General features: G+C 49.5%; 1 protein-coding gene across 3 annotated transcripts in view; it reads left to right on the top strand.

The window, feature by feature from the left end:
* Window positions 1-23,211, top strand: part of LOC137306496 (pyruvate carboxylase, mitochondrial-like) — a 1,155,436-nt gene that overhangs the window by 958,120 nt on the left and 174,105 nt on the right. The gene's annotated exons all lie outside the window — the stretch shown is intronic.

Raw genomic sequence — 23,211 nt, 5'->3', positions numbered from 1 at the left:
GATTGGATGGGAGAGTGAATGTACTGGGAGATGGGATTGGATGGGAGAGTGAATGTACTGGGAGATGGGATTGGATGGGAGAGTGAATGTACTGGGGATGGGATTGGATGGGAGAGTGAATGTACTGGGGGAGGGGATTGGATGGGAGTGTTAATGTACTGGGGGATGGGATTGGATGGGAGGGTTAATGTACTGGGGGAGGGGATTGGATGGGAGAGTGAATGTACTGGGAGAGGGGATTGGATGGGAGAGTGAATGTACTGGGGGAGGGGATTGGATGGGAGGGTTAATGTACTGGGGGATGGGATTGGATGGGAGGGTTAATGTACTGGGGGATGGGATTGGATGGGAGAGTTAATGTACTGGGGGAGGGGATTGGATGGGAGAGTGAATGTACTGGGAGAGGGGATTGGATGGGAGAGTTAATGTACTGGGGGATGGGATTGGATGGGAGAGTGAACGTACTGGGGGATGGGATTGGATGGGTGAGTTAATGTATTGGAGGATGGGATTGGATGGAAGAGTTAATGTACTGGGGGTTGGGATTGGATGGGAGAGTTAATGTACTGGGGGGTGGGATTGGATGGGAGAGTTAATGTACCGAGGGATGGGATTGGATGGGAGGGTTCATGCACTGGGAGAGGGGATAAAGAAGTTTTTCTGATCCCGAGACTGTTCTGATTGGTCACAGTCTGGCTATTCCTTCTCCTCTGTCGATTTAGTTCAGTAAAATGCCCCGTCCCTTACAGGGTTAAACATTTTTGTAAACCACAATAAGATGGCGGAACAAGATGTATTTCACCATATTAAGTAGATTTCATTTTTAATTTGGTGCAAATAGCACTTTAACGAGGCCAATAAATAATTAAATAAATTCCGTACTGAAATCTATTTTCCAATTACTCGGACGAGTTTTTCCGTTTGATTTAGTGGAACTAATTACAACGAGAGTATTTCACGAAAATAATGTTCTTTCACTGCAATTTACCATCCGCTCATAAGGAGCTCTGGTTCTGAGCTGATTGTGGAGCCTGTATCAGTGATGGGGCTGTGGTCTCTCTCTCTCTCTGGTTCTGAGCTGATTGTGGAGTCTGTATCAGTGATGGGGCTGTGGTCTCTCTCTCTCTCTGGTTCTGAGCTGATTGTAGAGCCTGTACCAGTGATGGGCCATTCGGCCCAACTGGTCCGTGCTGGTGTTTATGCTCCACACGAGCCTTCTCCCACCTTACGTCATCTCACCCTACAAACATATCCTTCTATTCCTTTCTCCCTCGTGCAGTTATCTAGCTCCCCCTTAAACGCAGCTCCGATTGACGGGACAGTCGACCATGGAAGGCTGCGCCTGATCCTGCCCTCACCGGAGAGCCCCACAGCTGCGCTCCTCGGCAAGGGGCCAGCGAGCCAGCAGAGTCTGAACCGGGCAGTCCCCGATTGCGGACAGGTGACCGGCCCGCTGTAAAACCGGAAGTGACGTCCTGGTGCGGAGAACAGGGAAAGACGCCCCAGGCAGATCAGCCCTGTGCGTTAACAAACGTGGCCTCCCGCTGACGTGCGACGTGTCAGGCCTTGAGTTTGAACGGGTGCCTCTGCTGCACTTGGCACTGTTATTCGGATGAGCCGTTAAACCGAGGGCCCCGTCTGCCCCTCTCAGGTGGACGTAAAAGATCCCACGGCCACTATTGGAAGAAGAGCAGGGGGGGAGTTCTCCCCGGTGTCCTGGGGCCAATATTTATCCCTCAACCGACATCACTAAAAAAAACAGATGATCTGGTCATTATCACGTTGCCGTTTGTGGGATCTTGCTGTGCGCAAATTGGCTGCCGCGTTTCCTACATTACAACAGTGACTACATTTCGAACGTTCTTCATCGGCTGTGGAGCACTTTGGGACCGGAGGTCGTGAAAGGCTTTATAGAAATGCCAGCCTTTCTTTACGGGTCAGTAACGCACTGGCCCACTGGGGGAACTGTTCCCAACTCTTTCCACGATTCAAAGATTTATGGTTCATTTAGAAGGTTCACTCGGTTAATCCCGGGGATGAGGGGGCGGACATATGAGGAGAGGCTGAGTAGATTGGGACTCGACTCATTGGAGTTCAGAAGAATGAGAGGCGATCTTATTGAAACATATAAGATTGTGAAGGGGCTTGATCGGGTGGATGCGGTAAGGATGTTCCCGAGGATGGGTGAAACTAGAACTAGGGGGCATAATCTTAGAATAAGGGGCTGCTCTTTCAAAACTGAGATGAGGAGAAACTTCTTCACTCAGAGGGTAGTAGGTCTGTGGAATTTGCTGCCCCAGGAAGCTGTGGAAGCTACATCATGAAATAAATTTAAAACAGAAATAGACAGTTTCCTAGAAGTAAAGGGAATTAGGGGTTACGGGGAGCGGGCAGGAAATTGGACATGAATTTAGATTTGAGGTTAGGATCAGATCAGCCATGATCTTATTGAATGGCGGAGCAGGCTCGAGGGGCCGATTGGCCTACTCCTGCTCCTATTTCTTATGTTCTTATTATGGGTCCCAATGGACAATCACTTGGAATGGGAGTTCCCAGAGGCAGTCATTAGTTTTTACTCGCTCGGGTTATTTGCGTCATCTGGTGGAAAGTCAGCATGCCCTGGATGGTGGCAGCTCTGCTAAGTGTAGTTTCTCTCAGTGTTTAATCCTGTTGGAGGGGAAAGTTCTCATTCCACCCACACTTCTCACCTCACACAGCAGGAGTGGGGCTCACTCACACGTCTGATTCGTAGCAGAGACACGTGCAGCGCAGGAGAGAGCATCGATCGGCAGCCCATCCACCACCTTAATCACCCACTCCCTCCACCACCTGCGCACTGCAGTGTGTACCATCCACAGGATGCACTGCAGCAACTCGCCAAGGCTTCTTCGACAGCACCTCCCAAACCCGCGACCTCTACCACCTGGAAGGACAAGAGCAGCAGGCACATGGGAACAACACCACCCGCACGTTCCCCTCCAAGTCACACACCATCCCGACTTGGAAATATATCGGCCGTTCCTTCATCGTCGCTGGGTCAAAATCCTGGAACTTCCTTCCTAACAGTGCTGTGGGAGAACCTTCACCACACGGACTGCAGCGGTTCAAGAAGGCGGCTCACCACCACCTTCTCAAGGGGCAATTAGGGATGGGCAATAAATGCCGGCCTCGCCAGCGACGCCCACATCCCATGAACGAATAAAAAAAACCACAAGCTGCAGGTTCACATCATCGTCCCACTGATGAATTCGGTGACCCCTTGATGATTAGGACCGACTGCCGCAGCTTAAGTGGGGGGAATTACTCCAGGGGAACAGATAGGGTGGATAGAGAGAAACTATTTCCGCTGGTTGGGGATTCTAGGAGTAGGGGGCACAGTCTAAAAATTAGAGCCAGACCTTTCAGGAGCGAGATTAGAAAACATTTCTACACACAAAGGCTGGTAGAAGTTTGGAACTCTCTTCCGCAAACGGCAATTGATACGAGCTCAATTGCTAAATTTAAATCTGAGATAGATAGCTTTTTGGCAACCAAAGGTATTAAGGGATATGGGCCAAAGGCAGGTATATGGAGTTAGATCACAGATCAGCCATGATCTTATCAAATGGCGGAGCAGGCACGAGGGGCTGAATGGCCTCCTCCTGTTCCTATGTTCCTATGACTGGGAGAGTGAAGCTGAGAACTGCGCAAAGCCTGAATATAAAAGATGATGAGAGAGAGAGAAGGATGTTCCAATGTAATGTCACTGTCAGCCATAACCGAGGCCCCGTCTGCCCCTCTCAGGTGGACGTAAAAGATCCCACGGCCACTATTGGAAGAAGAGCAGGGGGGAGTTCTCCCCGGTGTCCTGGGGCTAATATTTATCCCTCAACCAACATCACTAAAACAGGCCATTATCACATTGCTGTTTGTGGGATCTTGCTGTGCGCAAATTGGCTGCCGAGTTTCCTACATTACAACAGTGACTCCACCTCAAAAAAGTACTTCATTGGCTGTAAAGCGCTTTGGGACGTCCTGAGGTCGTGAAAGGCGCTATATAAATGCAAGTGCGCCCTTTCCTTCATTGTCTCACGCCCTCTCCACAGCAGTTGCTCGATTTGTAAAGCCTCCCGACTGGAATGCATGTGATGCCCGGCCATCAGTGGCCGTTCCCTCGAGGTAACACAGGAGCATTTCTCACTACGCTGCGCAAGGTAATTAAACAGAAACGACTGTGATAATGGCCTGTTTTAGATTAGTGTCGGATTAGTGAATAATTCACGGCAAGATGGCTCTCGACACAAAGTGACGACACTGATCTCGAAACAGATAGATCAGCGGAATGCAAATCCGGAGAGTTCATTATTACCAGGTTATCTCATCCTTGATCAAAGGGGAGGGTTGCTATTTTGTACGAGCATCCTCTGTACGTGCCGATGTATAAACTTTACTCTGAAACAAAAAGCATTCTTTGCCGTTCCTTCTCGCTCCCTGCCAGGCTCCAGGTTTTGAAGGGTTAATTGGCACTGACGTATCTCAGGCCCTGCCAAACCCCCCCACCCCGGAAAGAAAGGACAAAGTCTTGACATTGCAAAGGACTTCAGAGCCAATCAATTACAACATAAGAACATAAGAAATAGGAGCAGGAGTAGGCCAATCGGCCCCTCGAGCCTGCTCCGCCATTCAATAAGATCATGGCTGATCTGATCCTAACCTCAAATCTAAATTCATGTCCAATTTCCTGCCCGCTCCCCGTAGCCCCTAATTCCCTTTACTTCTAGGAAACTGTCTATTTCTGTTTTAAATTTATTGCTTTTGAACTGCAGCCTCTGTCGTTATTCAGTCAAATCTAGAAGCCAATTTGCGCACAGCAAGATCGCTCAAACTGAAAGTAAGATAAATGGTTGGTTCGTCTGTTCTCTGGTGCTGTTGGTTGAGGGACGAACGTTGACCGAGGATTCCCAGGGAGAACTCCCACCTCTTCCTCCTTTAGTGCTGTGGGATCTTCAAGTGTATTAATCTGTCACAGTAACAGAGTATTAATCTGTCACAGTACCAGTGTATTAATCTGTCACAGTATGAGGGTATTAACCTGTCACAGTATCCAAGTATTAATCTGTCACAGTATGAGGGTATTAATCTGTCACAGTGTCATGGTATTAATCTGTCACAGTATCGGGGTATTAATTTGTCACAGTATCCAAGTATTAATCTGTCACAGTATGAGGGTATTAATCTCTCACAGTATGAAGGTATTAATCTGTCACAGTGCCAGGGTATTAATCTGTCACAGTATGAGAGTATTAATCTGTCACAGTATCAGAGTATTAATCTGTCACAGTATCAGGGTATTAATCTGTCACAGTATCAGGGTATTGATCTGTCACTGTATCAGGGTATTAATCTGTCACAGTATCAGAGTATTAATCTGTCACAGTATCAGGGTATTAATCTGTCACAGTATCAGAGTATTAATCTGTCACAGTATCAGGGTATTAATCTGTCACAGTATGAGGGTATTAATCTGTCACAGTACCAGGGTATTAATCTGTCACAGTATGAGGGTATTAATCTGTCACAGTATGAGGGTATTAATCTGTCACAGTATCAGAGTATTAATCTGTCACAGTATGATGGTATTAATCTGTCACAGTATCAGAGTATTAATCTGTCACAGTATGAGGGTATTAATCTGTTACAGTGCCAGAGTATTTATCTGTCACAGTACCAGTGTATTAATCTGTCACAGTACCAGGGTATTAATCTGTCACAGTATGAGGGTATTAATCTGTCACAGTATGAAGGTATTAATCTATCACAGTGCCAGGGTATTAATCTGTCACAGTACCAGGGTATTAATCTGTCACAGTACCAGTGTATTAATCTGTCACAATATCAGGGTATTAATCTGTCACAGTACCAGAGTGCTAATCTGTCACAGTGTGAGGGTATTAATCTGTCACAGTACTAGGGTATCAATCTGCCACAATACCAGTGTATTAATCTGTCACAGTACCTGGGTATTAATCTGTCACAGTACCAGGGTATTAATCTGTCACAATACCAGTGTATTAATCTGTCACAGTACCTGGGTATTAATCTGCCACAATACCAGTGTATTAATCTGCCACAATACCAGTGTATTAATCTGTCACAGTACCTGGGTATTAATCTGTCACAGTATCAGGGTATTAATCTGTCACAGTGTGAGGGTATTAATCTGTCACAGTACTAGGGTATCAATCTGCCACAATACCAGTGTATTAATCTGTCACAGTACCTGGGTATTAATCTGTCACAGTATGAGCGTATTAATCTGTCACAGTATGAGGGTATTAATCTGTCACAGTATGAAGGTATTAATCTGTTACAGTACCAGGGTATTAATCTGTCACAGTATGAGAGTATTAATCTGTCACAGTATCAGGGTATTGATCTGTCACAGTGCCAGGGTATTAATCTCTCACAGTATGAGAGTATTAATCTGTCACAGTATCAGGGTATTGATCTGTCACAGTGCCAGGGTATTAATCTCTCACAGTATCAGAGTATTAATCTGTCACAGTATCAGGGTATTAATCTGTCACAGTATGAGAGTATTAATCTGTCACAGTATCAGGGTATTAATCTGTCACAGTGACAGGGTATTAATCTTTCCACAGTATCAGGGTATTAATCTGTCACAGTACCAGTGTGTTAATCTGTCACAGTACCAGAGTATTAATCTGTCATAGTACCAGCGTATTAATCTCTCACAGTACCAGGGTATTAATCTGTCACAGTACCAGTGTGTTAATCTGTCACAGTACCAGGGTATTAATCTGTCACAGTACCAGTGTATTAATCTGTCACAGTATCAGGGTATTCATCTGTCACAGTATCAGGGTATTAATCTGTCACAGTACCAGAGTGCTAATCTGTCACAGTATGAGGGTATTAATCTGTCACAGTACCTGGGTATTAATCTGTCACAGTATGAGGGTATTAATCTGTCACAGTATCAGGGTATTAATCTGTCACAGTATCAGGGTATTAATCTGTCACAGTTCCAGGGTATTAATCTGTCACAGTATGAGGGTATTAATCTGTCACAGTTCCAGGGTATTAATCTGTCACAGTATGAGGGTATTAATCTGTCACAGTATCAGGGTATTAATCTGTCACAGTATCAGGGTATTAATCTATCACAGTATGAGGGTATTAATCTGTCACAGTACCAGAGGATTAATCTGTCACAGTACCTGGGTATTAATCTGTCACAGTATGAGGGTATTAATCTGTCACCGTACCAGTGTATTAATCTGTCATAGTACCAGAGTGTCAATCTGTCACGGTATCAGGGTAAATCTGTCACAGTACCAGGGTATTAATCTGTTATAGTACCTGGGTATTAATCTCTCACAGTACCAGTGTATTAATCTGTCACAGTATCAGAGTATTAATCTGTTACAGTACCTGGGTATTAATCTATCACAGTATGAGTGCATTAATCTGTCACAGTACCAGTGTATTAATCTGTCACAGTACCAGTGTATTAATCTGTCACAGTATGAGGGTATTAATCCATCACAGTATCAGGGTATTAATCTGTCACAGTAACAGGGTGTTAATCTGTCACAGTACCAGTGTAATAATCTGTCACAGTACCAGTGTATTAATCTGTCACATTATGAGGTTATTAATCTGTCACAGTATGAGGGGATTAATCTGTCATAGTATCGGAGTATTAACCTATCACAGTATCAGGGTATTAATCTGTCACAATATCATGGTATTAATCTGTCACAGTACCAGTGTATTAATCTGTCACAGTACCTGTATGTTAATCTGTCACATTATGAGAGTATTAATCTGTCACAGTATGAGCGTATTAATCTGTCACAGTATGAGGGTATTAATCTATCACAGTACCAGGGTATTAATCTGTCACTGTACTAGTGTATTAAGATGACACATTATAAGAGTAATAATTTGTGGGATGAGGTGGAGCTAAATTGTCAGGTGAGATGGGGAGGGGGGTAGTTTGTTGGTGAGATGGGGAGGGGGGTAGTTTGTTGGTGGGATGGGGAGGGGGGTAGTTTGTTGGTGAGATGGGGAGGTGGGCAGGTTGTTGGTGGGATGGGGAGGGGGGTAGTTTGTTGGTGAGATGGGGAGGGGGGTAGTTTGTTGGTGAGATGGGGAGGGGGGTAGTTTGTTGGTGAGATGGGGAGGGGGGTAGTTTGTTGGTGAGATGGGGCGGGGGGTAGTTTGTTGGTGTGATGGGGAGGGGGGTAGTTTGTTGGTGAGATGGGGAGGGGGGTAGTTTGTTGGTGAGATGGGGCGGGGGGTAGTTTGTTGGTGAGATGGGGAGGGGGGTAGTTTGTTGGTGAGATGGGGAGGGGGGTAGTTTGGTGAGATGGGGAGGGGGGTAGTTTGTTGGTGAGATGGGGAGGGGGGTAGTTTGTTGGTGAGATGGGGAGGGGGGTAGTTTGTTGGTGAGATGGGGAGGGGGTAGTTTGTTGGTGAGATGGGGAGGGGGTAGTTTGTTGGTGAGATGGGGAGGGGGGTAGTTTGTTGGTGAGATGGGGAGGGGGGCAGTTTGTTGGTGAGATGGGGCGGGGGGTAGTTTGTTGGTGAGATGGGGAGGGGGGTAGTTTGGTGGGATGGGGAGGGGGGTAGTTTGTTGGTGAGATGGGGAGGGGGGTAGTTTGTTGGTGAGATGGGGAGGGGGGTAGTTTGTTGGTGGGATGGGGAGGGGGTAGTTTGTTGATGAGATGGGGAGGGGGGTAGTTTGGTGGGATGGGGAGGGGGGTAGTTTGTTGGTGAGATGGGGAGGGGGGTAGTTTGTTGGTGAGATGGGGAGGGGGGTAGTTTGTTGGTGAGATGGGGAGGGGGGTAGTTTGTTGGTGAGATGGGGAGGGGGGTAGTTTGTTGGTGAGATGGGGAGGGGGGTAGTTTGTTGGTGAGATGGGGAGGGGGGTAGTTTGTTGGTGAGATGGGGAGGGGGGTAGTTTGTTGGTGTGATGGGGCGGGGGGCAGTTTGTTGGTGAGATGGGGAGGGGGGTAGTTTGTTGGTGAGATGGGGAGGGGGGTAGTTTGTTGGTGAGATGGGGAGGGGGGTAGTTTGTTGGTGAGATGGGGAGGGGGGTAGTTTGTTGGTGAGATGGGGCGGGGGGTAGTTTGTTGGTGTGATGGGGAGGGGGGTAGTTTGTTGGTGAGATGGGGAGGGGGGTAGTTTGTTGGTGAGATGGGGAGGGGGTAGTTTGTTGGTGAGATGGGGAGGGGGGTAGTTTGTTGGTGAGATGGGGAGGGGGGCAGTTTGTTGGTGAGATGGGGCGGGGGGTAGTTTGTTGGTGGGATGGGGAGGGGGTAGTTTGTTGATGAGATGGGGAGGGGGTAGTTTGGTGGGATGGGGAGGGGGGTAGTTTGTTGATGAGATGGGGAGGGGGGTAGTTTGTTGGTGAGATGGGGAGGGGGGTAGTTTGTTGGTGAGATGGGGAGGGGGGTAGTTTGTTGGTGAGATGGGGAGGGGGGTAGTTTGGTGAGATGGGGAGGGGGGTAGTTTGTTGGTGAGATGGGGAGGGGGGTAGTTTGGTGAGATGGGGAGGGGGGTAGTTTGTTGGTGAGATGGGGAGGGGGGTAGTTTGTTGGTGAGATGGGGAGGGGGGTAGTTTGTTGGTGAGATGGGGAGGGGGGTAGTTTGTTGGTGAGATGGGGAGGGGGGTAGTTTGTTGAGATGGGGAGGGGGGTAGTTTGTTGGTGAGATGGGGAGGGGGTAGTTTGTTGGTGAGATGGGGAGGGGGGTAGTTTGTTGGTGAGATGGGGAGGGGGGTAGTTTGTTGGTGAGATGGGGAGGGGGGTAGTTTGTTGGTGAGATGGGGAGGGGGGTAGTTTGTTGGTGAGATGGGGAGGGGGGTAGTTTGTTGGTGAGATGGGGAGGGGGGTAGTTTGTTGGTGAGATGGGGGGGGGGTAGTTTGTTGGTGAGATGGGGAGGGGGGTAGTTTGTTGGTGTGATGGGGAGGGGGGTAGTTTGTTGGTGTGATGGGGAGGGGGGTAGTTTGTTGGTGAGATGGGGAGGGGGGTAGTTTGTTGGTGAGATGGGGAGGGGGGTAGTTTGTTGGTGAGATGGGGAGGGGGGTAGTTTGTTGGTGAGATGGGGGGGGGGGTAGTTTGTTGGTGAGATGGGGAGGGGGGTAGTTTGTTGGTGTGATGGGGAGGGGGGTAGTTTGTTGGTGTGATGGGGAGGGGGGTAGTTTGTTGGTGAGATGGGGAGGGGGATAGTTTGTTGGTGAGATGGGGGGGGGGGGTAGTTTGTTGGTGAGATGGGGAGGGGGGTAGTTTGTTGGTGAGATGGGGGGGGGGGGGTAGTTTGTTGGTGTGATGGGGAGGGGGGTAGTTTGTTGGTGAGATGGGGAGGGGGGTAGTTTGTTGGTGAGATGGGGAGGGGGGTAGTTTGGTGAGATGGGGAGGGGGGTAGTTTGTTGGTGTGTGATGGGGAGGGGGGTAGTTTGTTGGTGAGATGGGGAGGGGGGTAGTTTGTTGGTGAGATGGGGAGGGGGGTAGTTTGTTGGTGAGATGGGGAGGGGGGTAGTTTGTTGGTGTGATGGGGAGGGGGGTAGTTTGTTGGTGTGATGGGGAGGGGGGTAGTTTGTTGGTGAGATGGGGAGGGGGGTAGTTTGGTGAGATGGGGAGGGGGGTAGTTTGTTGGTGAGATGGGGAGGGGGGTAGTTTGTTGGTGAGATGGGGAGGGGGGTAGTTTGTTGGTGAGATGGGGAGGGGGGTAGTTTGTTGGTGAGATGGGGAGGGGGATAGTTTGGTGGGATGGGGAGGGGGGGTAGTTTGTTGGTGAGATGGGGAGGGGGGTAGTTTGGTGAGATGGGGAGGGGGGTAGTTTGTTGGTGTGATGGGGAGGGGGGTAGTTTGTTGGTGAGATGGGGAGGGGGGTAGTTTGTTGGTGAGATGGGGAGGGGGGTAGTTTGTTGGTGTGATGGGGAGGGGGGTAGTTTGTTGGTGAGATGGGGAGGGGGGTAGTTTGTTGGTGAGATGGCGAGGGGGGTAGTTTGTTGGTGAGATTGGGAGTGGGGTAGTTTGTTGGTGTGATGGGGAGGGGGGTAGTTTGGTGAGATGGGGAGGGGGGTAGTTTGTTGGTGAGATGGGGAGGGGGGTAGTTTGTTGGTGAGATGGGGAGGGGGTAGTTTGTTGGTGAGATGGGGAGGGGGGTAGTTTGTTGGTGAGATGGGGAGGGGGGTAGTTTGTTGGTGTGATGGGGAGGGGGGTAGTTTGTTGGTGAGATGGGGAGGGGGGTAGTTTGTTGAGATGGGGAGGGGGGTAGTTTGTTGGTGAGATGGGGAGGGGGATAGTTTGGTGGGATGGGGAGGGGGGGTAGTTTGTTGGTGAGATGGGGAGGGGGGTAGTTTGGTGAGATGGGGAGGGGGTAGTTTGTTGGTGACATGGGGAGGGGGGTAGTTTGTTGGTGAGATGGGGAGGGGGGTAGTTTGTTGGTGAGATGGGGAGGGGGGTAGTTTGTTGGTGAGATGGGGAGGGGGGTAGTTTGTTGGTGTGATGGGGAGGGGGGTAGTTTGTTGGTGAGATGGGGAGGGGGGTAGTTTGTTGGTGAGATGGGGAGGGGGGTAGTTTGTTGGTGAGATGGGGAGGGGGGTAGTTTGTTGGTGTGATGGGGAGGGGGGTAGTTTGGTGAGATGGGGAGGGGGGTAGTTTGTTGGTGAGATGGGGAGGGGGGTAGTTTGTTGGTGAGATGGGGAGGGGGTAGTTTGTTGGTGAGATGGGGAGGGGGGTAGTTTGTTGGTGAGATGGGGAGGGGGGTAGTTTGTTGGTGTGATGGGGAGGGGGGTAGTTTGTTGGTGAGATGGGGAGGGGGGTAGTTTGTTGAGATGGGGAGGGGGGTAGTTTGTTGGTGAGATGGGGAGGGGGATAGTTTGGTGGGATGGGGAGGGGGGTAGTTTGTTGGTGAGATGGGGAGGGGGATAGTTTGGTGGGATGGGGAGGGGGGTAGTTTGTTGGTGAGATGGGGAGGGGGGTAGTTTGGTGAGATGGGGAGGGGGGGTAGTTTGTTGGTGACATGGGGAGGGGGGTAGTTTGGTGAGATGGGGAGGGGGGTAGTTTGTTGGTGAGATGGGGAGGGGGGTAGTTTGTTGGTGAGATGGGGAGGGGGGTAGTTTGTTGGTGAGATGGGGAGGGGGGTAGTTTGTTGGTGAGATGGGGAGGGGGGTAGTTTGTTGTTGAGATGGGGAGGGGGATAGTTTGGTGAGATGGGGAGGGGGGGTAGTTTGTTGGTGAGATGGGGAGGGGGGTAGTTTGTTGGTGAGATGGGGAGGGGGGTAGTTTGTTGGTGAGATGGGGAGGGGGGTAGTTTGTTGGTGAGATGGGGAGGGGGGTAGTTTGTTGGTGAGATGTGGAGGGGGATAGTTTGGTGAGATGGGGAGGGGGGTAGTTTGTTGGTGAGATGGGGAGGGGGGTAGTTTGTTGGTGAGATGGGGAGGGGGGTAGTTTGTTGTTGAGATGGGGAGGGGGATAGTTTGGTGAGATGGGGAGGGGGGTAGTTTGTTGGTGAGATGGGGAGGGGGGTAGTTTGTTGGTGAGATGGGGAGGGGGATAGTTTGGTGAGATGTGGAGGGGGGTCGTTTGTTGGTGAGATGGGGAGGGGGGTAGTTTGTTGGTGAGATGGGGCAGGGGGCAGGTTGTTTGGAGAGATGGGGAGGGGGGGTGCAGGTCGTTTGGTGAGATGGGTTATTTTTTGCGGGGAGGGACTAGAATGGCAAAGTCACCTTCCTTCCTTGTGATTCTCATAACTGGCGCTCTGTGGTCACCTTATTCCATTCTGTCCATGGTTTTGAGATGTTCTCAAAGCCTGGTGGAGACAGTTGCTCTGTGCTCACTTTGAATCAGCTCTGTACCATCCGTTTCTGCTCCCCTGTTTGTCTATCAGTCGCCAGTGCTATATGTGATATAATTTGACAAAATATTCCATGTGTGACACACGATGTCACTTCAAGGAAGCCCAGATCCCACTCCTGAAGCCAGGCAGCAATTTTATTCACTCTGTCTCTAATTATTTCTCAGCAGTCCCTGATTCCCTGAACAACAGTCCTTAAACTCACGTTTGGACTCCCCGCATTGACGCAGTGAATGGCTCCTCGTAAAAATTATTGGTGAGGCATGTGACGGGATGCCTCGTTTCGGCCCGTGCCATCTGCCCCGTGACGAGGGTGACGAGCCAACTCTGGGCACGTGAACTCATGAGATTCGCTGGCACAGAGTGAGGGATGTTTGTTCGTACCTGTGACTCTGCGCGTAGACTCTGAGAGTCCGTCGAGGGTAGATTCACGAGTGAGGGCGGGAACCTCGGAGTGAGATACCCTCGTGCATCTTACGGTGGTGGGGTCCTGACCAATGCTGACCAGGGGGAGGTCCTCACCTCGTCTTCCAAACCGAAACGTAGCACATGATGTCGAGGGACTGGAAGAGAGGGATGATGAAAAATCTATGGGTTTGGACATACTTGCGGATTATTGCTCAACGGGAAGTCAACTGTTGCCGTAGCAACTCTAGAAAATGGGAGAACCCTTCAAGGGATGAGAGACAAGATTACTGGCCTGGTAGCAAGAGCATCAAGAGAAATATTTAGCATAATGTCCTTTGATTACAAAGAGAAGACTGAGGGGTGACCTGATAGAGGTCTTTAAGATTATGAAAGGGTTCGATAGGGTAGCCGTAGAGAAGATGTTTCCACTTGTGGGGGAGACCAGAACTAGGGGGCCATAAATATAAGATAGTCACTAATAAATCCAATAGGGAATTCAGGAGAAACATCTTTCCCCAGAGAGTGGTGAGAATGTGGAACTCGCTCCCACAAGGAGTAGTTGAGGTGAATAGAATAGATACATTTAAGGGGAAGCTGGATAAACACATGAGGGAGAAAGGAATAGAAGGATATGCTGATCGGGTGAGATGAAGGGGGGTTGGGGATGAGGCTCGTGTGGAGCATAAACACCAGCATGGACCTGTTGGGCCGAATGGCCTGTTCCTGTGCTGTACTTTCGATGTAGTTCTATGTCACAACCACCAAAGCATCTATCGTTGGGCCAGAAGGCTGCCTCTATGTCTAGATTGGCACTTGGGACGTTTTACCGAAAATGGTGACTGAGGCGGGGCAGCCTCTTCACGGCCCTTCCACTTTGGTGAACTTTGCACTCGTCTAAATGTGGGGTGGGCTGGAAAATGGAGTGTTACAGTCCGAGTGAGCAGCGAAGCTGAGTTCAGATGTCGAACAGGCTGGAGAGGGAGCAACTGATGTGAAGCATAGACCTGACACACTGGCGCAGTGGGACTCAACAAGGCTCTTTTCTCTGAGACATAACAGGCCATTCGGCCCAACAGGTCCATGCCGGTGTTTATGCTCCACACGAGCCTCCTCCCTCCCTACTTCATCTCACCCTATCAGCCTATCCTTCTATTCCTTTCTCCCTCACGTCATTCCCCAGTGTTAATTCACCTATGAGGACGATGTACCTGATGCTTCTACTTAATGTTCTCGCACTGAACCAGGAAACGCCCAGAGAATTAACAGGCGCCCAGGCCAATGTTAACACGATCGCAAGATAATGAGGGCGGTCATTTGGCCCATCATAATTCATCCATCCTGAAAGACCCTACAATCCCCCACTTGGCATTACCCAACTGTTTCTTAAAAGATTGCAGGGATTTGCCTTCTCTCCGTCTGGGAGTCCATTGCAAGCATCAATCACTCTCTTGCGTGTGAAAAACTTCTTGACGTTAGTCTTAAATTTCCCTCTTACCAGTTCGAACCTGTATCCCTTTGTCCTACTCTTGCTGTTTAATTTAAAGTAATTTTCTGGATTTACCCATTGCATTCCCTCAACTATCTCTGTGAGGTCACCTCTCAGAAGCCCAAGTCTCTCCTCATAACTCGGACCTCTGACACTGGGGATCAGCCTGGCGGCTACTCTCTGCACTGCATATGAGCCCAAAACCCAGGCTGCCACTCCCAGTGCCAGTACTGAGGGAGTGCTGCATTGTCGGAGGTGCCGTCTTTCAGATGAGACATCAAACCGAGGCCCCGTCTGCCCCTCTCAGGTAAAAGATCGCATGACACTATTGGAAGAAGAGCACAGGCATTTTCCCCAGTGTCCTGGGCCAATATTAATAACAGTAGTTGAATGTCTGTCTTGTATCTCCATGACCAGAACTGGAGACAACAACAACTTGCATTTATATAGCGCCTTTAACGAAGTAAAACGTCCCAAGGCGCTTCAGACAAAATTTGACACCGAGTCACATAAGGAGATATTAGGACAGGTGACCAAAAGCTTGGTCTAAGAGGTAGGTTTTAAGAAGCGTCTTAAAGGAGGAGAGAGAGGCGGAGAGGTTTAGGGAGGGAATTCCAGAGCTTAGGGCCTAGGCGGCTGAAGGCACGGCCGCCAATGGTGGAGCGATTAAAATCTTGGATGCGCAAGAGGCCGGAATTGGAGGAGTGCAGAGATCTCGGAGGGTTGTAGGGGCTGGAGGAGGTTACAGAGATAGGGAGGGGGGCGAGGGACATGGAGGGATTTGAACACGAGGATGAGAATTTTAAAATCGAGGTATTTCAAATCGGACACAGTAATCAAGGAGGGTCTTACCAGAACTGGATACTGTACTCGAGGCAGGTGATGACCAGGTAATGTATTTTAGATGTTGGTTGAGGCATAAATTTTGGCCAGGGCACCTGGAGGAGCGCCCCTGCTCAATTGGTAGCACACTTGCTTCTGAGTTAGAAGATCGTGGATTCGAGCCCCACTCCAGAGACTTGAGCCCATAATCCAGGCCGACACTCCCAGTGCCATTCCTGAGGGAGTGCTGCATTGTTGGAGGTGCCGTCTTTCGGATGAGACATCAAACCGAGGCCCCGTCTGCCTCTTTCAGGTAAAAGATCCCACAACACTATTGGAAGAGGAGCAGGGGAGTTCTCCCTGGTGTCCTGGGGCCAATATTTATCCCTCAACCAACATCACTGAAGGACAGATTATCTGGTCATTATCACGTTGCTGGTTTGTGGGATCTTGCTGTGCGCAAATTGGTTTCCTGCATTACAACAGTGCTACACTTTGTTGGCAGTGAAGCGCTTTGGGACGTCCTGAGGTCGTGAAAGGCGCTATATAAATGCAAGTCTTTCTTTAAAGCCGGACATTGATGCCATTACCCATGACAATCTGGAGCAAAAAGGCATTCATGGTTTCAGAGAACATTCACACCATGGTGGGTTGGATTGTCCCTCCCTGCTGAGGTTTGCTTAAGGCTGGTGTCCAAGGGAGAGAGATGCAGTAGCAGGTTTAATTAGCATATCTTCTGGGCATCTTTTGTTAACCAAAGGGATTAAGGGATATGGGGCAAAGGCAGGGAGGTGGAGTTAGGGTACAGATCAGCCATGATCTCACTGAATGGCGGAACAGGCTCGAGGGGCTGAATGGCCTCCTCCTGTTCCTATGCTCCTAAGGGATGCTAGCTCAGTCGGTAGAGCAAGAGACTCAATCTCAGGCTCGTGAGTTCGAGCTCTACAGTGGGCGGATGTGTTTTGGTTGGGCATTAAGTGGAAAACACCTGTCTTGTAAACATGCCAGAACTTTTGCTGAGACTAAGAGGATGGAAATGTTGGAGAACAGTTAGAAGTCGCCTTCTTTAAGTCAACTATTCTGACCTGCTGAAGTGGGGGTGCATGACGTATTCGTTATTTTGTACTATTACACGAAGTGCTACTGATTGAACTTAAGTGGGTGTGATCGTAACTGTGTCGTACGTTCACTGTCGTAATGTAGGAAACGGGGCTGCCAACAGCGACCTCCCACAAACAGCAATGTGATAATGACCAGATAATCTGCAATGGTTCTTCTTCCTGCTCCTGCACCATTACCTCTGGAGTCCCCCAAGGATCTATCCTTGGCCCCCTCCTCTTCCGCATCTACACACAGCCCCTCGGCGACATCATCCAAAAACACATCAAGTTCCACGTGTACGCTGACGACACCCATCTCTACCTCACCACCACCTCCCTCGACCCCTCCATTGTCCCAGATTTGTCACATTGCTTGTCAACATCCAGTATTGGATGAGCAGAAATTTCCTCCAACTAAATATTGGGAAGTCCGTATCCATTGTCTTCGGTCCCCCCCACAAACTCCATTCCCTAGCAACCGACTCCATCCCTCTCCCCGGCCACTGTCTGAGGCTGAATCAGACCGTTTGCAACCTTGGCGTCCTATTTGACCCTGAGATGAGCTTCTGACCCCATATCCCCTCCATCACCAAGACCGCCTACTTCCACCTCCCTAACATCGCCCGTCTCCGCCCCTGCCTCAGCTCATCTGCTGCTGAAACCCTCACCCATGCCTCTGTTACCTCCAGACTCGACTATTCCAATGCTCTCCTGGCCGGCCTCCCATCTTCCACCCTCCGTAAACTTCAGCTCATCCAAAACTCTGCTGCCCCCCCGTATCCTAACTCGCACCGAGTCCTGTTCACCCATCACCCCCTGTGCTCGCTGACCTACATTGGCTCCCAGTCCGGGAACGCCTCGATTTTAAAATTCTCAATCTTGTTTTCAAATCCCTCCATGGCCCTCGCCCCCCTCCCTATCTCTGTAACCTCCTCCAGCCCCTACAACCCTCCGAGATCTCTGCACTCCTCCAATTCTGGCCTCTTGCGCATCCCCTGATTTCCATCGCTCCACCATTGGCGGCCGTGCCTTCAGCTGCCCGGGCCCTAAGCTCTGGAATTCCCTCTCGAAACCTCTCCGCCTCTTTCTCCTCCTTTAAGACGCTCCTTAAAACCTACCTCTTCGACCAAGCTTTTGGTCACCTATCCTAATATCTCCTTACGTGGCTCGGTGTCAAATTTTGTCTGATAATCGTTCTTGAGCCTTGGGACATTAAAGGCGCTGTTTAAATGCAAGTTGGTGGCTGAGGGATAAATATTGGCCCAGGACACCAGGGAGAACTCCCCTGCTCTTCTTCCAGTAGTGGTTGTGGGATCTTTTACGTCATACCTGAGAGGGGCAGACGGGACCTCGGTTTAACGTCTCATCCGAAAGACGGCACCTCCGACAGCGCAGTGGGGAGACTCAAGTCTCTGGTGTGGGGCTCGGAACCCGTGACCTTCTGACTCAGAGGCGAGGGAGACACCCTCTGAGTCACGGCTGATGCGAGTCCTTTCTTTCGTTGCAAGGTTTTTTTTTTCTCCCTCTGTTGAATTTAGCGACGGTGATTTTGCGGAGGGAAGTTATTTTTCTTTAATTTGACAAATATCCTTTTGTTAATTCCGTCCTGCGTTCAGAGTCTGCTAGACTGCGGAGTATTTCATCTCTCTGACAAGGCCAGCTCCCCAGAGTCACAAAGCCACATTCATTTCACCAAATTGTAATATTGTCATGACTCTGAATGCAGCTTCTGTGTTTTCTCAGCCATTAATATCTATAACAGAATATTTTCAATGCCGACGCCTGTTAACTGCCATTTTCACACCCCTGCACCTCGGGTTTATAAATTAAAAATGAAACCAATTGGAGGTTTTTTTTTTGTTGTCAAAATAATTCGCCAGTTAATAGAAGGAAGCATAAATCACAAAAGTTAACAATGGCAGCGGAATAATGTCAGGAGAGGAATCACCAGCTCAGAATCGAAAGGCCCAAACTGGAGTCCCTTCAGCGGTGCCCCCCCTGTGTGGGGGGGGGGAGAGGGTTTCTGGACTCGCGTGGAGCATAAATACCGGCATGGACCTGTCGGGCCGAATGGCCTGTTTCTTTGCTGTACGTTCCACGTAATTCTATGGCCATAAGAAAGGCGAGAGATAGGAGCAGGAGTAGGCCATACGGCCCCTCGAGCCTGCTCCGCCGTTCAATCAGATCATGGCTGATCTTCGACCTCAACTCCACTTTCCTGCCCGATCCCCATATCCCTAGAGTCCAAAAATCTATCAATCTCAGCCTTGAATATACTCAACGACTGAGCATCCACAGCCCTCTGGGGTAGAGAATTCCAAAGATTCGCAACCCTCTGAGTGAAGAAATTCTTCACTCAGAGAATGTCCGACCCCTTATCCTGAGACTATGTCCTCTAGTTCTAGACTCTCCAGCCAGGGGAAACAACCTCTCAGCATCTCCCCTGTCAAGCCCCCTCAGAATCTTATATGTTTCAATGAGATCACCTCTCATTCTTCTAAACTCCAGAGAATATAGGCCCATTCTACTCAACCTCTCCTCATAGGACAACCCTCTCATCCCTGGAATTAATCTAATGAACCTTCGTTGCACCGCCTCTAAGGCAAGTATATCCTTCCTTAGATAAGGAGACTAAAATTCAAGATGTCCGAAATTACTTTCATCTCTTGGGCGTCAAGGGCAGGCCAGGCTGATGGGATGACAGCCACATCTCCCTGCTAACTGTAGGCCATCTAAATGAAATGATTTGGATAGTCTACGTCCAGTTGGCAATGGGAATCGACCTCCAGCGCACTGGCAAGGAGAAACTAGTGTGAGAAACAGAACTGGCACAATTATGCCTAAAAGGGTTAAATTATGAGGACAGGTTGCAGAGACGAGGCTTGTATTCCCTCGAGTGCAGAAGATTAAGGGGTGATCTAATTGAGGGGTTGAAGATGATTAAAGGATTTGATAGGGTCGATAGAGAGAAACTATTTCCTCTGGTTGGGGGGAGTCCAGAACAAGGGGGCAGAACCTTAAAATTAGAGCTAGGCCGTTCAGGGGTGATGTCAGGAAGCACTTCCTCACACAAAGGGGAGTGGGAATCTGGAACTCTCTCCCCCCAAAAAGCTGTTGAGGCCGGGGGTCAATTGAAAATTTCAAGACTGAGACTGATCGATTTTTGTTGGGTGAGGGGATTAAGGGTTACGGAACCAAGGCGGGTAGATGGAGTTAAGATACAGATCAGCCATGATCTGATTGAATGGCGGAACAGGCTCGAGGGGCTGAATGGCCTCCTCCTGTTCCCATGTTCCAATAGTGCAGGAGACACATTCTGCTTCAGGTGGGGCCGCGAAGTGGAAGCTTTACTCTGCTCGGAACTTGCCCTAAAATCTGTGAATCCTTAACGTTGACATGCGGTGCTCCAGAGCCAGGATTCCTTACGTTGATCGTAAGTTCGTTCACAATTATTATTGATAATTTTGCGATGCTGTTGGGATACGGAATGATGTTACAGTTTGAGGGCTTGAGAATGCGCTCGAATGCCTCCTGGCCACATCTCGGCCCTGCGAGTATCCAGCGACTGATAGGAACATAGGAACAGGAGTAGGCCATTCAGCCCCTCGTGCCTGCTCCTCCATTTGATAAGATCATGGCTGATCTGTGATCTAACTCCATATACCTGCCTTTGGCCCATATCCCTTAATACCTTTGGTTGCCAAAAAGCTAACTATCTCACATTTAAATTTAGCAATTGAGCTAGTATCAATTGCCATTTGCGGAAGAGAGTTCCAAACATCTACCACCCTTTGTGTGTCGAAATGTTTTCTAATCTCACTCCTGAAAGGTCTGGCTCTAATTTTTAGACTGTGCCCCCTACTCCTAGAATCCCCAACCAGCGGAAATAGTCTTTCTCTATCCACCCTATCCGTTCCCCTTAATATCTTATAAACTTCGATCAGATCACCCCTTAGCCTTCGAAACTCTAGAGAATACAACCCCAATTTGTGTAATCTCTCCTCGTAACTTAACCCTTGAAGTCCGGATATCATTCTAGTAAACCTACGCTGCACTCCCTCCAAGGCCAATATGTCCTTCCGAAGGTGCGGTGCCCAGAACTGCTCACAGTTAGTCCAGGTGCGGTCTAACCAGGATGGCCAACTATCGTGCGTGAAATCTAAGACGTTTGATCACTGAGATAATAGCTGATTTGGGGGGAAATGTTTAGCCGAGCAAGCCTCGTCCTTATGGATCATCGATACTGAGATCTGAGACGTTAAAACAGAGCTGCGTGGGCTCAGCTTCCAAAAGGGGAAGTTCTAACACCTTCGAGAGACTGTAATTTGGTAACAGTCTTTAAAAATATATTTATGCTAGCCACAGTCCTCACCTCTTAAGCCATCCCCGCTAAGTACAGGCAGCTTCCTATATCAGGCAGATGGCGCTAACCATTACCATAGCAGTCAATCACAAAGGCGCCACTTGTAATTTATTTCAGGCAGTTCAATAAACTCTTGGCACCTCGTCCATCCCTTGCACTTTCCGATTTAAAAAGCTCTGCTGATTTCAGTCAAAGACAGGTCTCCGAGGAGTTTCAATTAGCTGTTCGCCCCCCATTAAAAGTGTGCTCACCTCAGTGCTGAGATCACTCCCGTGGATTTCGCACAGCAAGATCCCACAAACAGAGATTCGATCGTGTGCTTTAGGTGTTGGTTGAGGCATAAATATTGGCCCAGGACACCGGGGAGAACTCCCTTGCTCAGTTGGTAGCACACTTGCTTGAGAGTCCGAAGGTCATGGGTTCGAGCCCTGCTCCAGAGACTTGAGCACGCAATCCAGGCCGACACTCCCAGTGCCAGTACTGAGGGAGTGCCGCACTGTCAGAGGTGTCGTCTTTCGGATGAGACGTTAAACCGAGGCCCCGTCTGCCCTCTCGGGTGGACGTAAAAGATCCCACGGCCACTATTGGAAGAAGAGCAGGGGTGTTCTGGCCAATATTTATCCCTCAACCAACATCACTAAAAAACAGATGATCTGGTCATTATCACATTGCTCTTTGTGGGATCTTGCTGTGCGCAAATTGGCTGCTGCGTTTCCTACATTACAACTGTGACTATACTTCATTGGCTGTAAAGTGTTTTGGGACGTCCTGAGGCTGTGAAAGGCGCTATATAAATGCAAGTCTTTCTTTAATTCTCGGAAGTGCTTTCCTTGACTGCGTCTAAGGTGTTAGAAGTTCCCCTTTTGGAAGCTGAGCCCACGCAGCTCCGTTTTAACGTCTCAGATCTCAGTATCGATGATCCATAAGGACGAGGCTCGCTCGGCTAAACATTTCCCCCCAAAATTCTTGAGTTCGGATCGGTCAAGGCCCTGTGGGTGGCGGAGCGGGCCCAGTGGCCGGGTCCTGCTCCTACTTCTTGTGTTCTTCAGAATCAGATCAGCCATGATCTTATTGAATGGCGGAGCAGGCTCGAGGGGCCGATTGGCCTCCTCCTGCTCTTATGTCCTTATGTCCCCTGATAGCACAGTGAGGAGCTATGGATGGGAACCCTCTATTTCCATTATAAGTTCCTACGTCCCACCTTTATAATGGGGGCCCTCTATGTAAACGTGTCACACTGTGAACCTCTCTTTGGCGCCGTGCCTCGTGAGGATGAAACTCGCGTCAAACAGCGAGAGATCACTAGGCCGCAACCAGGGTCATTCCCAGGAGTCATAGAGTCATAGAGTCATACAGCACGGATAGAGGCCCTTCGGCCCATCGTGTCCGCGCCGGCCATCAGCCCTGTCTACTCTAATCCCATATTCCAGCATTTGGTCCGTAGCCTTGTATGCTATGGCATTTCAAGTGCTCATCCAAATGCTTCTTGAATGTTGTGAGGGTTCCTGCCTCCACAACCCTTTCAGGCAGTGAGTTCCAGACTCCAACCACCCTCTGGGTGAAAAAGTTCTTTCTCAAATCCCCTCTAAACCTCCCGCCTTTTACCTTGAATCTATGTCCCCTTGTTATAGAACCCTCAACGAAGGGAAAAAGCTCCTTAGTATCCATCCTATCTGTGCCCCTCATAATTTTGTACACCTCAATTATGTCCCCCCTCAGCCTCCTCTGCTCCAAGGAAAACAAACCCAATCTTCCCAGTCTCTCTTCATAGCTGAAGCGCTCCAGCCCTGGTAACATCCTGGTGAATCTCCTCTGCACCCTCTCCAAAGCGATCACATCCTTCCTGTAGTGTGGCGACCAGAACTGCACACAGTACTCCAGCTGTGGCCTAACCAGTGTTTTATACAGCTCCATCATAACCTCCTTGCTCTTATATTCTATGCCTCAGCTAATAAAGGCAAGTATCCCATATGCCTTCTTTACCACCTTATCTACCTGTTCTGCCGCCTTCAGGGATCTGTGAACTTGCACACCAAGATCCCTCTGACCCTCTGTCTTGCCTAGGGTCCTCCCGTTCATTGTGTATTCCCTTGCCTTGTTAGTCCCTCCAAAGTGCATCACCTCGCACTTTTCCGGGTTAAATTCCATTTGCCACTGTTC

The sequence above is a fragment of the Heptranchias perlo genome, chromosome 43, assembly GCF_035084215.1.
Source record: "Heptranchias perlo isolate sHepPer1 chromosome 43, sHepPer1.hap1, whole genome shotgun sequence".
Classification (NCBI taxonomy): domain Eukaryota; kingdom Metazoa; phylum Chordata; class Chondrichthyes; order Hexanchiformes; family Hexanchidae; genus Heptranchias; species Heptranchias perlo.
This window is presented reverse-complemented; position numbering and strand designations above follow the sequence as displayed.